Source organism: Rhinatrema bivittatum, chromosome 2, assembly GCF_901001135.1.
Source record: "Rhinatrema bivittatum chromosome 2, aRhiBiv1.1, whole genome shotgun sequence".
In the NCBI taxonomy this organism is placed as follows: domain Eukaryota; kingdom Metazoa; phylum Chordata; class Amphibia; order Gymnophiona; family Rhinatrematidae; genus Rhinatrema; species Rhinatrema bivittatum.
The window spans coordinates 586,651,451-586,666,604 of record NC_042616.1 but is presented as its reverse complement, the minus strand read 5'-3'; the positions used below and the strand labels follow the sequence as shown (position 1 = coordinate 586,666,604).

Here is a 15,154-nt window from a genome sequence, read left to right as displayed (position 1 = left end):
CCCCTTACAATGGGCCATACACAGAGTATCAGACTGAGCACTAGAAAGAGTCTCTCTCTCTTTCTCTTCCCCCCCTCCCCTCCCCCCAATTCATGTAGCTCCTGCTTAGGCCACTTGCACATGTAAATGGCCATTTTTGAACTCACAAGGCTTTTAAAACATACCTTTAAGGTTTTAAGTCCACTTATAAGTAGGTGTCCTGGGCAGCAGTCCTGCAGCCCCCTGCCACTTAATCCAGCCCTGATAGTGTTAAAGGTAGTAGAAACATCTAACAGAACTAGAAAGGGGTCAGCATTCAAGTCAAGCCTTTGAAAATTGACACTATATACAGGTGGATTCATTTCCAGTCCTTGAAGGCCACAAATGGGTTGAGTTTTCATGATATCCCTAATGAATATGCATCAGATATTTGCACATGCATTGCCTCAAGTGTATGAAAACATATCTCTTTCTTATTTATTAGGGATATCCTTAAAACTTGAGCCATATGTGACTCTTTAGACTGGAAGTGAATACCTCTACCATATACTATAAGGCTCCAAGCTTATATTTTAGGACACCTACATGTATTCTTTGTATTTCTATTTACAGTCCACTTAATTATTGACAGTTTATTTGAGTAATTTGGAATCATTTTTGTCTGCTTTTCATTTAAAGCCACCTGAGCTACCTCAGCTTTTGCCACATCCTCTGTTTCAGGATACCCTAATTTCTCTGTTTTAACAGTATCGTTTGAAAATACCTCACTTCGAACCATATGCTCCTAAGCAACTGTCAGATTTCCCCCAAGATCTTGTTTAAAAACTGCTCTCTCTACTTTTAAAGGTACACAATTCTAATTTATTTTAAGGCTTTATCTCAGTCTTAAGAACTGATTCACTAAACTGTTGTTTCCCTAGAAAATAGAATGGGAGACAAATTTTAGTGTCCCTTAATCTGGACAAATGGGATTTACTTTCATACAATGGCTTCAGTGTCATCTCTATAAAATTGATGTGTTCTGATTGGTCCAAATATCACCTGAATGTATGACATTATCATACCGATTACAGATCTTGTAATCATTTGCAGTACTCTAACTTGCTATGTTTCTATTCACAATACATACATTAATTAACTCCATCCATCAGGTAGAAATCCACATAGCAGAAAGACAAATTACGACGTATTTGAAAGATTGGATCATTATGCCTTCTAATTATAGTTAATCATAACAGCTCTTGGCATGACGATTATCCAGTATAACACAAGTCAAACAGATCTAATCCTCTATCTATAGGGATTAACATGGATATCAGAGAGACTGAACAGTTTCCTTCGGGAGCAGAGGAGGAATGGACCATCTGAAAAGCTGTACTTTATATCTTTACCTAAGTCGACAACCTATGAGCTGACATGGAAAAATCGAGATAATCTACCAAACCTGAGAGCTGTGATTAAGGACATAGATCAAATACATTGCAAAATCTTTTTATTACAAGCACTTAACACCTTTAGCTTTATTTTCACATAGTGTCTTTAAAGATGCTTTTGTGTTCTATATATGTGCCTTTTAGGGATAGGGACATGGGGAGGGAAGGATGACATGTGGGCAGTACAGTATTGGTTTGTACTATCATTTGGATTTTAGGCAGAATGGGCAAAAATCACTCTTCCTTATTCAAATATAAATCACAAATTAATTTTGGGGAAATGCCTTCTCTGTAGCTCTCTCTGCTACAGTGCTTGATGCTCTTATAATGATTTAGGGCTAGATTTTCTATCATCGCGCAGTACCGGGGGGCGGGCGGGATGGAGTTAATTCACCACCGTGAAAGGTGGTGCTATTAGGTGCGTTACTGGCGGTGATAAGGGTCCTTACCTTTTTGCCGTCAGCGATGTCTTCGCGGCATCCGCCCCGGTGCCGCCCCGACTCCTCCCTTTCCGGTGCGGACGCTGCCCAGAACCCGCCCCGATCTAGGTATCGCATGCGAAAAGTCCCTTTTCGCGTGCGATCCCTTTAGAAAATGACCCCCTTAGTTATTTAAATTAGAAGAGATATATTCAAAACAAATACTGAATATTCCCCCTTTCCTTGGCCAGTGGGCTGAGAGCCATTAGAATTACAAATAGATTGGAAGACTTGATAATGTTTGAGAAACCTAACACAAATAGCAACAGCATAATCTATGTATTTTCAAAATATAGCACAAAGTTAAATGGTAAGAGTTACAGGAAGGAAGAAGGTGGTTCTGCACATAAATGCCAATGTTTTCTAATGTTTAAGGTTATTTCCCATTCATTTTTACAGCACTACTTTATAACCAGCACTAATATGAAATCAAAATGATAGAACTAAACTTTTCATTGATATTAAAATGTGTAAATAATGTTTTGATATTAACTAATGCAGCAAAACAAAATACAGTGACACTGCTAATCAGGTATTATTATACTTTTGCATCTATAATGCTTTAAAGTCCTTTGAAAATGAACATCAAAGCCAATCTTATTATTGATATATTCTGCATTAATAATTAGAAATATTTTTTCCATATCTTAAAATGTAATAAGTAACCAGAATTAATAAATCCCTCTGTAAAATTATGGTTTCTATCCTTCCATTACCTGGCCACTGCAACTAGTAATAGTTAATGAGTTTGGAGCGAGATGGCAATATTTAATTGTCTGAAATAAGAGCCCTGATAACGACAATCTACTTTCACTGGAAAAAAACATTTTTGCTGCTTTAGACCTATCATCATCTATTACTACAAACTATTAGACAGCAAGGAAGCCTGTTATGCTACATAAAAGTTAAAGACTGCTGCACTATAAATATCTTCTTTATTCAAGACTCAAGGCCCGATTCATGAAATTAAATACTTACATGGGTATTATATAGCCCCTGACGCAGATCTTTTAAGCAGAGAGAGTCCACACTGAGTGCCTGATTAAAAAAAGAAACAAACGTGGGTTTATGCAGAGACACAACAGCGCATGCATGCAGGGCTTTTGAAAGCGAATTTCAGCACAGAAGAATCAAACATGGTCAAGGGAAGACCATTTATTTACTCAGAGAGCCTGGTCATATGCTCTTAGCTAACATTTGCAGTACCATACCAGGCATCAGACACCTTCAAATAACATGCTATTTCTTCTTAATGGAAAACACCCTGGCTCAATTACTGTGAAGACCTTACTCTTTGACTTAAATATATAATAACTATGGCCTGGATTCTCTAAGGTTGCAGACCTTAGAGAATCTGGCGGTAATGGAGGGGGGGGGGTGAAGCGGGGGCGGTGGGGCGGTCCTGCAATAGCCGGCAGCGATCACACCTCTGCAGTGTGATCGCTGTCGGCTTTCGCGCTGAATAACTACACCATAAAAGGTGTAGTTATTCAGCGCAAATCTTACCTTTCGCCGCCAGCGATGGGTCCACAGCGTTGGCCCTGGTGCCAACCTGACTTCTCCTCTTCTGGGGCCAACTCCGCCCCGAGCTTGCTATCGCATGCGAAAAGTCCCTTTCCGCATGCGATAGCGTTAGAGAATGACCCCCTATGTCTTTTATACCATCTTAGCTGCCTGTCCTATTCAGTTAAGTTTGATTATTTATTCACTTCACAATTTCATAAAATTTTATATTCAAGTAACTTGATAGAAAAAATGAGATAAATTCAATGTTGTTTTACAATTCTTGTCAAGAAATATAATTAGACAAGCCAACCTAAAAGGAATATGATTTTTCATCAACAAGAAAGATAAGGTACAGATGGTTTTCCTTTGCGTATCATCTAGAGGGTGTCAACAATGCACTTCAACTTCTATCTAGGGACTAGATTCATCAAAATGCAATAGGGGCATGTTTTATGATAATAGTCTATTTATCACAATGTGCACTTTACATATATATTACTGCAAAGTGGGATAACTTTTTTGCACTTATACCACAGTTCCTACCTGCAATATTTTGTGAGAGAGAGAATGAACTGTAGTGCCCTTCTAATAGTTATTTATATCTCTATAGGAGGCCCAACTAGTAACTCGAGGTGAGGTTTAGGTAGTAGTGTAGGGGTTAGGGGCCACTTTGACATGCAGAGTGAAACGTACAAACAGAACAGTACACTCTCGTGAAGATCTGATGTTCTTCAGAGTGAGGAAACTCACATAAAGATATGTTTGTACAATGTTCTCTCAACCTAGCTTGATGGACTCTCTACCTGGGTAACATCCTATAGTAGCATAAATAGCTGCTTACTATGGTGCCACCCCCAGAAGCTCTTTCTCTCTCTCACCCCCTCTCCTCTCCCATCTCAGGGCCCTTCACCAGCCTAAAAATGCCCAAAATGCAATTTGCAAAAAAAATCACAATTTGTGTTATGGGCATTACGCACAGTTTAACGCCAATGAAAAAGGTGTAGTTATTTTCGGTGTTAAAACTGTGTGATATGGCTTCTTGAAGCAAGCCCACTTTTCCAAAAATCCCACCCCAACCCCTCCCCTTTAAAAAATTAGCATCGCACCATGCATTATGGTGCTTTTCGCATGCATTAAGGCTTTTTTGCATGCGAAAATGTCATAACTGGAAAATAACCCCCTAGGTTTGCTAACATTGGGGCCGATGCAATACAGTGCGCTCACATGAGCGCACTGTTTAACCCACTGTCGGACACAGGTTAAATAGGTGCTAATCCACCCCCTAATGCGAAAGGGGGATTAGCACCTATTTAACCCTGTTCCAACGTGGAATGAATGAGATAGCGCTCATCACATGCAAATGCATGTGAATGAGGCTATTACTCATTCACTTCACATTCAAAAAAATAAATGTGTCTCAGATGCACATTTATCGCTCAGATATTAACGCCTGCCTGGAGCAGGCGATAATAGCTGAGCGCATGTAAAAGGAGTACAGAAAAAAACTGCTTTTCTGTACTTCTTCAGTAAAAAAACAAACAAAAAAAAATCTCCACAGACCGCAGAGATATTGAAGACCGAAGCCAGTAAACTCGGCGTCAGTTTTCATAATCGGCTGTCTGCCAGTAATGAAAATGGCCGCTGATAAATAAAAAGTATTCATATAAGTGGTTCTCTCACCCCAGTTCCACCTTTAGCAATGCCTCTTTCAACTACACATAAAAGTGCATGCACAATAGAGATGTGAATCGTGTCCTCGATCGTCTTAACGATCGATTTCGGCTGGGAGGGGGAGGGAATCGTATTGTTGCCGTTTGGGTGTGTAAACTATCGTGAAAATCGTTAAAATCATGAGCCGACACACTAAAACCCCCTAAAACCCACCCCCGACCCTTTAAATTAAATCCCCCACCCTCCCGAACCCCCCCCAAATGCTTTAAATAACCTGGGGATCCAGCGGTGGTCCAGAACGGCGGCGGTCCGGAACGGCCCCCTCAATTGAATCCTGTTGTCTTCAGCCGGCGCCATTTTGCAAAATGGCCACCGCAAAATGGCGGCGGCCATAGACAAAAACGATTCGATGCAGGAGGTCGTTCCGGACCCCCGCTGGACTTTTGGCAAGTCTTGTGGGGGTCAGGAGGCCCCCCAAGCTGGCCAAAAGTTCCTGGGAGTCCAGCGGGGTTCAGGAAGCGATTTCTTGCCACGAATCGTATTCCGTACGGAAAATGGCGCCGGCAGGAGATCGACTGCAGGAGGTCGTTCAGCGGCGGTCCGGAACCCCCGCTGAATGACCTCCTGCAGTCGATCTCCTGCCCGCGCCATTTTCCGTACGGAAAACGATTCATGGCAAGAAATCTGCTTTGAAGTGGGTGCAAACTAATGTGGGTACAAAAAGTCCCCGCTTTATCGTAGATATACAAGTTTTCAGAGCTTAATTCTCAGGGGCATTTCCCTTGAAATTTAGTTTGCAGGCCCTGCAGGCTGTTTCATTATTTCTCCCTACAACTTATAAGTAGTTAATCAGTGGGGCAAATAAATTTCAAAGCAATTTACATGGGTAAATAATTTACTCATGTAATATGTCTGCCTGAAAATTAGCTACATTTAGAGTAGGTGCTCAAAGGGGCATATGTTGGGTACAGACTGTATTTCAGTCTATACGTTTCATTTTCTATAGAAAATCTCCTCCCATAAAAAGCAGGTACAAAAGGGAAAATGCATGCATACTGTCTTTGAAAGCTGGTGCTAAATCTATGGATAAGAATTACCCATGGCCTCTGTTCCAATGCTTATAGCCTGAAAATTGTCCTCCAAAATAAATATATACATTGGGAAAAAAAAAAATCTCGACCTTTTCAGATGATGCAGGTTGGTTTCTGTTGATCTAAAATGCAAGCAATAAAGAGCCTTGGCACTATAGGCACCACAGAGTAATTTTAAAACTGCCCACAATGGTGCAAAGGACAGCAAATATTTTAAAAAGTCAAAATAAAGTATTAAAGAAAAATTGTATTAACATTCATATTTTTAAAATGTGCATCTACCTTGTGGTGTTTTGGAGAGATTCAAACTTTATGGGAGAGAGACCTTATGGATTGACACAAAATTGCAAAGTTTAGATTAAGCAAACCAGCTGGAGTCAGGAACCATGGAGAAATCAGCCATTGTATGAGATTATTGATTTTACTGAAACCCCTCAGGTCACTGTGTTTATTCTTTTTCCTTTTGATATCTGACATGTTGCACAGTATTCCTTCTTGACCCTTACTACAGATTCCTTTCCTGATCATTTTGCACTTTGCTGTCATTTCAAGCAGCGAACTGTCCAGATGATGTGTTATTAGCACATACAGCTGTTGTACAAAAGAGCCAGGCAGCAAAGCTGGCTTCTGACCAAACTGGCGTGACAGTCATTTCACTTGCAAAAAGTTCCCTAATTTGCTTGAGTCTTTGAAATACTGAAAATACAAATGTTTGGGAAAATTTGCATCTGTTCAGCAATTGGTTTTTCTCCAAGTTTAAATAGGAACAACCGAAAATAGATTTTCTTGCTGGAGATGAATTAAAGATGGGTTTCTTTTTGTACCATTCAATCACAAAAATCATCTTTCTTTGTGCTTCTAGCTTTCATTCTTAGCCCATTGTAGCATTGCTCTAGTATTTATTATTTTGTTGCAGCAAGAACTATATAGCCTGGAGGTACGTCTTGCATGTATTAAATGAATCTGTTGTTAAAAGTTGTTTTGTTCTTTTTCCTGCCAATCTTACAAGCAGGAGTTCCATAGTGATGCACACTAACCTTCTGAATATAAATATATGATGTATTACATAGGTTTGTAAATGCTTTGTGCAATCATGTAGCACTGATTAACCACTAGCCAATCACATAGTTTGATATCAAAATTCCAGATATAACAAGGTTAGGAGGTTGCAGTATTACAAATAAAACCAAAACAAGAGCCGTTTAATCCCTAATGAATCAAAGACTATACCCAAAAAAAAAAAGGGAATTCAAAGAACAAAATTACAAAGAGTGGTCATTCATAAGCTCCTGAAAGGTGTCAGCAAGCCTGTCAGTGTGCCCTGCAATGACTGGACCACCCGGATGGTTCATTCATCCACCTTTGGAAAAGTGTAAGACAATTTTTTAAGAGTTATTTATAGGAAGACGTGTTTGCCCGCGTTTCTCCATCTTGAAGATCTGAGACACTTTGCCCTGATGATAATTGGAATTAACTGGTCACAGATAAGTATTTTTTTTTATTTTCTTTACGGGCTTGCTGCTAGGTGTATGCATGAACAGACTGGTTCTCTAAATGACACTTAGCGTATATTTTTAATAAAGATCTTAAAAAATTGACTCACTCTCTTCTAAAGGTGGATGAATGAACTGATCGGGTGGTCCATGCATTGCAGGGCACACTGACAGGCTTGCTGATACCTTTCAAGAGTTTATGAATGAGCACTCTTTGCAATATTGTTCTTCTCAGTATTACAAGGAGCCCACCTTCAAGAGCAGAAGCATGTGTTGTAGGGTTGCTAGCTCATGCTTCTTTTATCCACATCATGTTTTCTCCTTATTACCTCTCACCTTACTGTAACTTGCAACCCTGTCCCTAGGCAACCAGATTAGTTCCTAGGGCCTACAAAAGGAACAATAATTTATCCTTAGTAAATTGAAGGCTCTTGAACTATGCAGGAGAACATGGTAAGAAAGCTGTGAAGTCATATTTAACATAAATTATGTGCCTGCTTGTTGAAGGGATGGAAATAAGTACCTGGAAATTCTAACCTTCGAGATTACATGTGGGAATAATGTGAACTGAATTTGTAATTGTCTGAAACTCCTGTTGTATAAAGTCCTGTAAGGTAATTGGACTTGTGTTTATGGTAAAATCTACAACATTTAAGCCCGGCCAAGCCAAGCCAAGCTTGAAACCCTAAAAGATTGTGGCTTGCATTAACAAAGGTTTAAAACCTGACAATTTTGCCTCCAGCTTTTATGGCTGTCCAGAGTACCCTAAATAGAGCGTAAGTTGCGGGTTGCAGTGCAATAAATAAAAAAACGAGTAACCATGTCTGTGTTTAGTCTGTCGTGATGGGAGGTGTTTTTTTTTTTTTTAATTAAAAGGCTTGTCCTTGTCCTGTGTTAGAGAGAGGAATTGACTATGTTTAATATGTGTCTAATGGAGCTAGGGGCTAGTTTTTTGTTGTTCTTTAAGGGTTAAAAGGCTTATTCTGGACTTTTGTTGAGAGGGAAAAGTGACTTTATATACTATATAATATGTGTTCTGACAGGAGTTAGGATTTTGTTTTATGAGTTTGATTTTTTTATGTGGGCCTGTGAAAAGGGAATTATTAAAGTTATGAATGCTATCGCCAATGTTCTTGTATTATCCTGAATTGACTATTGCAATGCTCTATATTCAGGAATGACAGAAGTCACCATGAGGGGATCACAACTATTGTAAAATACTGCAGCTCAGGTAATTGTTGGGGTATCGAAATTTGACCACATTAGCCCTATGCTAAAAGGAACTCCACTGACAGCCGGTAGGAGCTAGGATTGTTTTTAAGATCTTGTGCCTCACATGTCAGGCATTAAATAGAGGAGTTCCATCATATTTGAATAACATAATATTTTCTTCCTAACCTACAAGACCATTGAGATCATCTCAGCTAGAGTTATTAAAATTGTCTGCTCCTCAAAAATGTGATTACAACATACTAGATGGACTTGCTTTCAGTATCAAGCCCCTTTCCATGGAACTCACTTTCGTTTGACCTACAAATGCATAAAAACGTTCTCAAATTTCAGAAATTAATTAAGGCCTGGTTGTTTTCTGAGATCTATGATGATTGTTGCGCTGGAGATGTACCCTTGGCCTGGTGCAGGATTGGTATGGCCCTCTGGTTGTACCCAGAGAGCACCTGCCAACAGGAGGTGGAGCACACGAGGAGACAAAGGCTAGCTGGAGCTTCACCAATAACAGTCCAGGGTTTCTGCAGGTTGAGTCCTTGGGGTACCCGGACCGCCTGGACTTAGGTGGGCCTCAGATGGTCTCCCGGAGAGGTAGTGGAGGGGTGTGCCCACCACAAGCAAGGGTGCGCGGCTGATGCAGATAGGATGGAAGTCATGGGTGGATTCCATGCAGGTTGGTCTGGTAATCACAGTAGGCCAGAAGAGAGTGTCTGAGTGAAGCACAAGGGTCAGAGCCAGAGTATCAGTCCAGAAGTGGTCAGCCAAAGCAGGGGTCAATACCAAGGTCAGTCTGAGCATAGTCAAGGCAAGAGAGGGTCAGTTCCAGGCAGCAGACATAGAGAATGGTCAGGCAGGCAGTGGTCAGTTCCAGGCAATAGACAAGAGAATGGTCAGGCAGGCAGAGGTCAGTTCCCTGCAGCAGACAAGAGAATGGTCAGACAGGCAGAGGTCAGTTCCTGGCAGCAGACAAGAGAATGGTCAGACAGGCAGAGGTCAGTTCCAGGCAGTAGACAAGAGAATGGTCAGGCAGGCAGAGGTCAGTACCAGAGATCAGTCTGTAGAGGTACTACCTGGGAAGGATGCAGGAATGCAAGGAGACTCAGGAACAAGGAGACGCTGGAACAAGGAATGCTGGAACAGGTTAGGCAAACTCAGAACACCACGGTGTCAACCTGATTGCCAAGGCGAGGTCCTGGGGAACAGGGTCTCGCTTATATACAGAGGCTAGGTGACGTCATCGGGTTGCACCGCAGAGCTGGTTCCCGCCCTTGGCCCTTTAAAGGGCTGCACGGTCCACACGTGCACACCTAGGGGCGGGGCCGGTGCCGGAGAGGATGCCGTGCCCCAGCATGGAACTAGGCCCGAGGTGGAGGGCCTGGGAGATGCTGCCACAGGACGCCGTAGACGAGAGACACTGGCAGCCGCAGCGGGAGAGGACAGCCCGGGGCCCGTTAACGCAGGAGCAAGGTGAGCAGGCCCAGGAGTGAGTCTAGCATGGACGGGACGCGCAACAGTACCCCACATTCTAGGCCTCCCCCTTACTGGTCTTGGTTTCTCAGGGTGGTCTCGGTGGAAGTCTTGGAGCAGAGTCTTATCAAAAATGTGGTGGGAGGGCTCCCAGGAGTTTTCTTCCAGTCTGAAGCCCTCCCATGACAGGAGGTACTCCCAGTGGACTCGACGGCGTCGAACATCCAGGACCGCCTTGACTTGCAGGGTGTTTTCAGGTTCCGCTGAGTGTTGCATAGGTGGAGGAGGCCTTCGAGAAGGCCAGGACAAAACCAAAGGTTTTAGTGACACGTGGAACGTGTTGTGAATTCCCATGGAAGATGGAAGTTGGAGATGTTAGGTGACTGCTCCTATGCGTCGAAGGATGGGAAATGGAACAATAAATTTAGGGGCTAGCCATTGGGACGACAATCATAGCCGGATGTGCATGGTACTAAGCCAGAGTTTCTGTCCAGGCCGGAACAGAGGCGCAGTCTGACGGTGGGTATCTGTGAAGCATTTGGCCCTGTCAGCCTCTTGGCAGAATCTTTCCCTTACTTGGTTCCAGAGCCGGCATATGGTTTGTGCTATAGATTGGGCTGCAGGTGAGGATACACTTAGTGGAACCGACAGGGGTAGGCGTGGTTGGCGGCCGAAGACTACCGCAAAGGGTGAAACGTCCATGGCAGAGGTGATATGGGTGTTATGGGATAGAAGGGCAACCAAAATGATAAAGGGAATGGAACAGCTCCCCTATGAGGAAACGCTAAAGAGGTTAGGACTTTTCAGCTTGGAGAAGAGACGACTGAGGGGGAATATGATAGAGGTGTTTAAAATCATGAGAGGTCTAGAACGGGTTAATGTGAATCAGTTATTTACTCTTTCGGATAGTAGAAAGACTAGTGGGTACTTCTTGAAGTTAGCATGTGGCACATTTAAAACTAATTGGAGAAAGTTTTTTTTCACTCAATGCACAATTAAACTCTGGAATTTGTTGCCAGAAGATGTGGTTAGTGCAGTTAGTGTAGCTGTGTTTAAAAAAGGATTGGATACATTCTTGGAGGAGAAGTCCATTACCTGCTATTAATTGAATTGACTTAGAAAATAGCCACTGCTATTACTAGCAATGGTAACATGGAATAGACTTAGTTTTTGGGTACTTGCCAGGTTCTAATGGCCTGGATTGGCCACTGTTGGAAACAGGATGCTGGGCTTGATGGACCCTTGGTCTGACCCAGTATGTTATGTTCTTATGTTCTTATGTTCTGCCCATGGCAGGAGGTCAGCCCAGTTATCTTGCTGGTCATTGACATATGAATGCAGGAAAGTTTTCAAAGAGCGATTAGTCCTCTTGGCCTGGCTATTTGCTTGTGGATGATAGGCTGAAGTTAAGTTCAATGTAATGTTGAACTCTTTACAGAGAGACCACCAGTATTTAGCAGCAAATTGAGGACCACAATTGGAGACAATTTCTTGTGGTAGTCCATGTAAACAAAATATGTGGATCAAGAAGAGTCGAGCTAGCTCTGGAGCCAACGGAAGTCCAGGTAAGGGGACAAAGTGGGCCATTTTTGAGAAGCGGTCAATGATGACCCAGATTACAGTATTTCCTTTTGAAGGAGGCAGCTCCATGATGAAATCTGTGGAGAGACTTGACCAGGGCTTGGTGGGCGCAGGAAGTGGTTTGAGAAGTCCCCATGGGCGGCCAGTCAGGGATTTTTGCTGCTCATACACCGGACATGAGTCCACATATTCATGGAAGTCCTTTACCATACAAGGCCCCTAATATTGCCTTCGGAGCATCTTGAGAGTCTGGGCTTGGCTGGGATGGCCGGCCAGCTTGAAGCCGTGAGCCCAGCGGAGCACACGGTCACGGAGACGGCGGGGGACCACCGTCTTCCCGGTTGGTACCGTGGTGGTGACTGCAATAGATATGCAAGCTGGATCAATAATGTGTCTAGGATTCTTGGGTGTGTCTTCTGACTCCACAGAGCGAGAGAGCACATCTGCACGGAGATTTTTCCCGCTGGGCGATAGCGGAGCTCAAAGTTGAAGCACTCAAGGAACAGGGTCCAACGGGCTTGTCTTGGGTTAATTAACTGAGCCTCCTTTAGCTGTTCCAGATTTTTATGGTCAGTAAATATTGTGAACTTGTGTTGAGCTCCTTCAAGCCAGGGATGCCTTTCCTGGAGGGCAAGTTTCATGGCTAGGAGTTCACGGTGCCCTGTAGTATAATTTTGTTCTGTGGGAGAGAATTTATGTGAATAGAAAGAACATGGTATTAGTGTTCCTTTGGTGGAGTATTGGCTCAAAACTGCTCCTGCTCCGATGGCGGATGTGTTGACTTCGACGATGAAGGGGCGGTTAGGATCCGGGTGACATAGACACGGGCTGATATAGAATGCCTCCTTTAAGGCGTGGAAGGCTGATTGGGCCTTGGGACTCCACACTTGAAGGTCACATCCCTTCCTAGTCATGGCGTTGAGTGGAGCGGCCAATGTGGAGTAATTGGTGATGAAGTTTCGATAGTAATTTGTGAATCCGAGGAATCTTTGTAGGGCTTGGAGGCCCACTGGTTGAGGCCAATCTTAAATCCCCTGGAGTTTGTTGGGGTCCATGGTGAACCCACAGTTGGAGATGATGTAGCCTAAGAATTGGAGACTGTGTTGTTAAAAAATGCACTTCTCCAATTTAGCATAGAGATGAAGGTCTCTGAGATGTTGGAGGACTGTTTGAATGTGAGAGCGATGAGACTTCAGGTCTTTGGAGAAGATTAATATATCATCTAGGTATACTATGATGAATGAGTACAAAAGATCCCAGAAAATCTCGTTCATTAGCCGCTGGAAGACTGCAGGGGCATTGCAAAGTCCGAAGAGCATTAGTACATACTCGTAGTGACTGTCTCTTGTGTTGAAGGTGGTTTTCCAGATGTCTTCCAGTTGAATCCTTACTAGGTTAAAAGCTCCCCAGAGATCCAATTTAGTAAAAATGTGTGCACCCTGTAGGCGGTAGAACAGTTCACTAATAATGGTAGTGGGTACCGGTCCTTACAGGTTATTGCATTCAAACCTCTGTAGTCTATGCATGGTCTTAGACTGCCATCCTTCTTCATTACAAATAAGAACCCGGTTCCTGCCAGGAAATTTGAGGGTCTTATGAACACTTTGGCCAAATTTTCCTTGATGTATGTTGACATCGCTTGGGTTTCTGGGAGTGAAAGGGGATAGGTTCTGCCCTTGGAGGCATGGTTCCAGGTAGGAGTTCTATGGGGCAGTTAAACTCTTGGAGTGGAGGCAGGACATCGGTGTTTTGTTTGGAGAACATGTCTCTGAATTCCGAGTATGAGGCAGGTAACCCAGGAAGGGTTGTGGAGCTCAGAACTGTCACAGATGGAGACACTTGCCGTAAACAGTGGGTTTGACATTGAGGGCCCCACTGGGTGAATTGCAGGGATTGCCAGTTGAAGTGGGGTGCGTGTAACTGGAGCCAAGGAAGTCCAAGGACTATGGGGTGTGTTGATCATTTCAAGATCAGGAAGGAGATCGCCTTGTCATGGAGGGTCCCAACAGTGAGACAAATGACCATAGTACAGTGAGTGATACAATTGGGGAGATGTTCTCCTTGAATTTAGGCAATACAGAGGGGTAACTGCAGAGACTGGACTGGTATCTGAAGGAGCTTGACGATCTCTTCCATATTGAAATTTCTACTCTCCCCAGTGACCACGAGGGTGGTGGTGGTGAATGAATGTGACTCCCTAAGGAGGGATATAGGCAGCAACAGTTGAGGGCCAGAAACTGTAGCACAAGCTCAGGACCCCCGCCAGGCTCAGGCTTTGGAGCTTCCCAGATGCACAGGGCAAGTCTGGAGAAGGTGTCTGGAGCCACCACAATATAGGCAGAGACCCACTTTTCTGCATCAGAGACGTTCTTCTGGTGTCAGGCAACCGTGTTTGATTTGTATAGGCTTCTCGGGAGGTTGAGGGGCCACTGGTAAGGCCTTCAACTGAGGACTCTCTAAACAGGGTGATCGTAGGGCAGGAGGTCAAAGAACCCTTATCTCCTGATGCTGTTGTCGAAGGCAGTTGTCGATTCTACCAACCAGGGAGATCAGGTTTTCTAGAGATACGGGAATCTCACAGGCAGCCAGTTCATCCTTAAGAGCAGGAGACAGTCCCTCGAGGTTGAGTGCCTGCAGCTAGTCTTCTTGCCAACCTAACTCAGTAGCTAGAGTTCTAAACTCCACTGTATATTCAGTGAGCAAGTGCAAGCCTTGATGGAGGTGGAGTAGGTGGTGGCCAGTGACCGCCTGTTGGCCTGGGTTCTCAAAGGTGCATCGGAAGAAAGAGATGAACCGAGGGAGCTGGTGAAGGATTGTGTCAGAACGCTCCCAGAGTGCAGAAGCCCATGCCAGGGCCTTCCCCTCAAGATGTGAGAGGATAAATGTGATTTTTGTTGCCTTATCGGGAAATAGCAAGGGTTGCAGTGAAAACTACATATAACATAGGTTTATGAAACCTTGACAAAGGTGCAGATCCCCATTGAAACGGGGTGGAGCTAGGAGGGCCAGCGGTGCCCGTGAGTGCAAGGTATGGGCAAGAGCCCCTGGGCTGGGCATGGCAGATTCCTCCAATTGAGAACACATCTTTTCCACAGAAGAAGCCAATGCTTCCATAATCCATTGTTCTCGGACACGATTGACCAGACCAGGAATGGTCTACAAGGCAGAAGACTCCGCCGAGTCCATGGCCTTGGCAACCTGTTGCGCTGGAGGTGGACCCTTGGCCT

General features: G+C 43.7%; 1 long non-coding RNA gene across 1 annotated transcript in view; it reads right to left on the bottom strand.

Moving 5' to 3' along the window:
• The window catches only part of LOC115086219, a 380,248-nt gene that overhangs the window by 114,499 nt on the left and 250,595 nt on the right, over positions 1–15,154 (bottom strand). Inside the window, exon 2 of the long non-coding RNA XR_003855166.1 lies at positions 2,870–2,929. This is a non-coding gene — a long non-coding RNA (uncharacterized LOC115086219). The remainder of the gene's footprint in view (positions 1–2,869; positions 2,930–15,154) is intronic.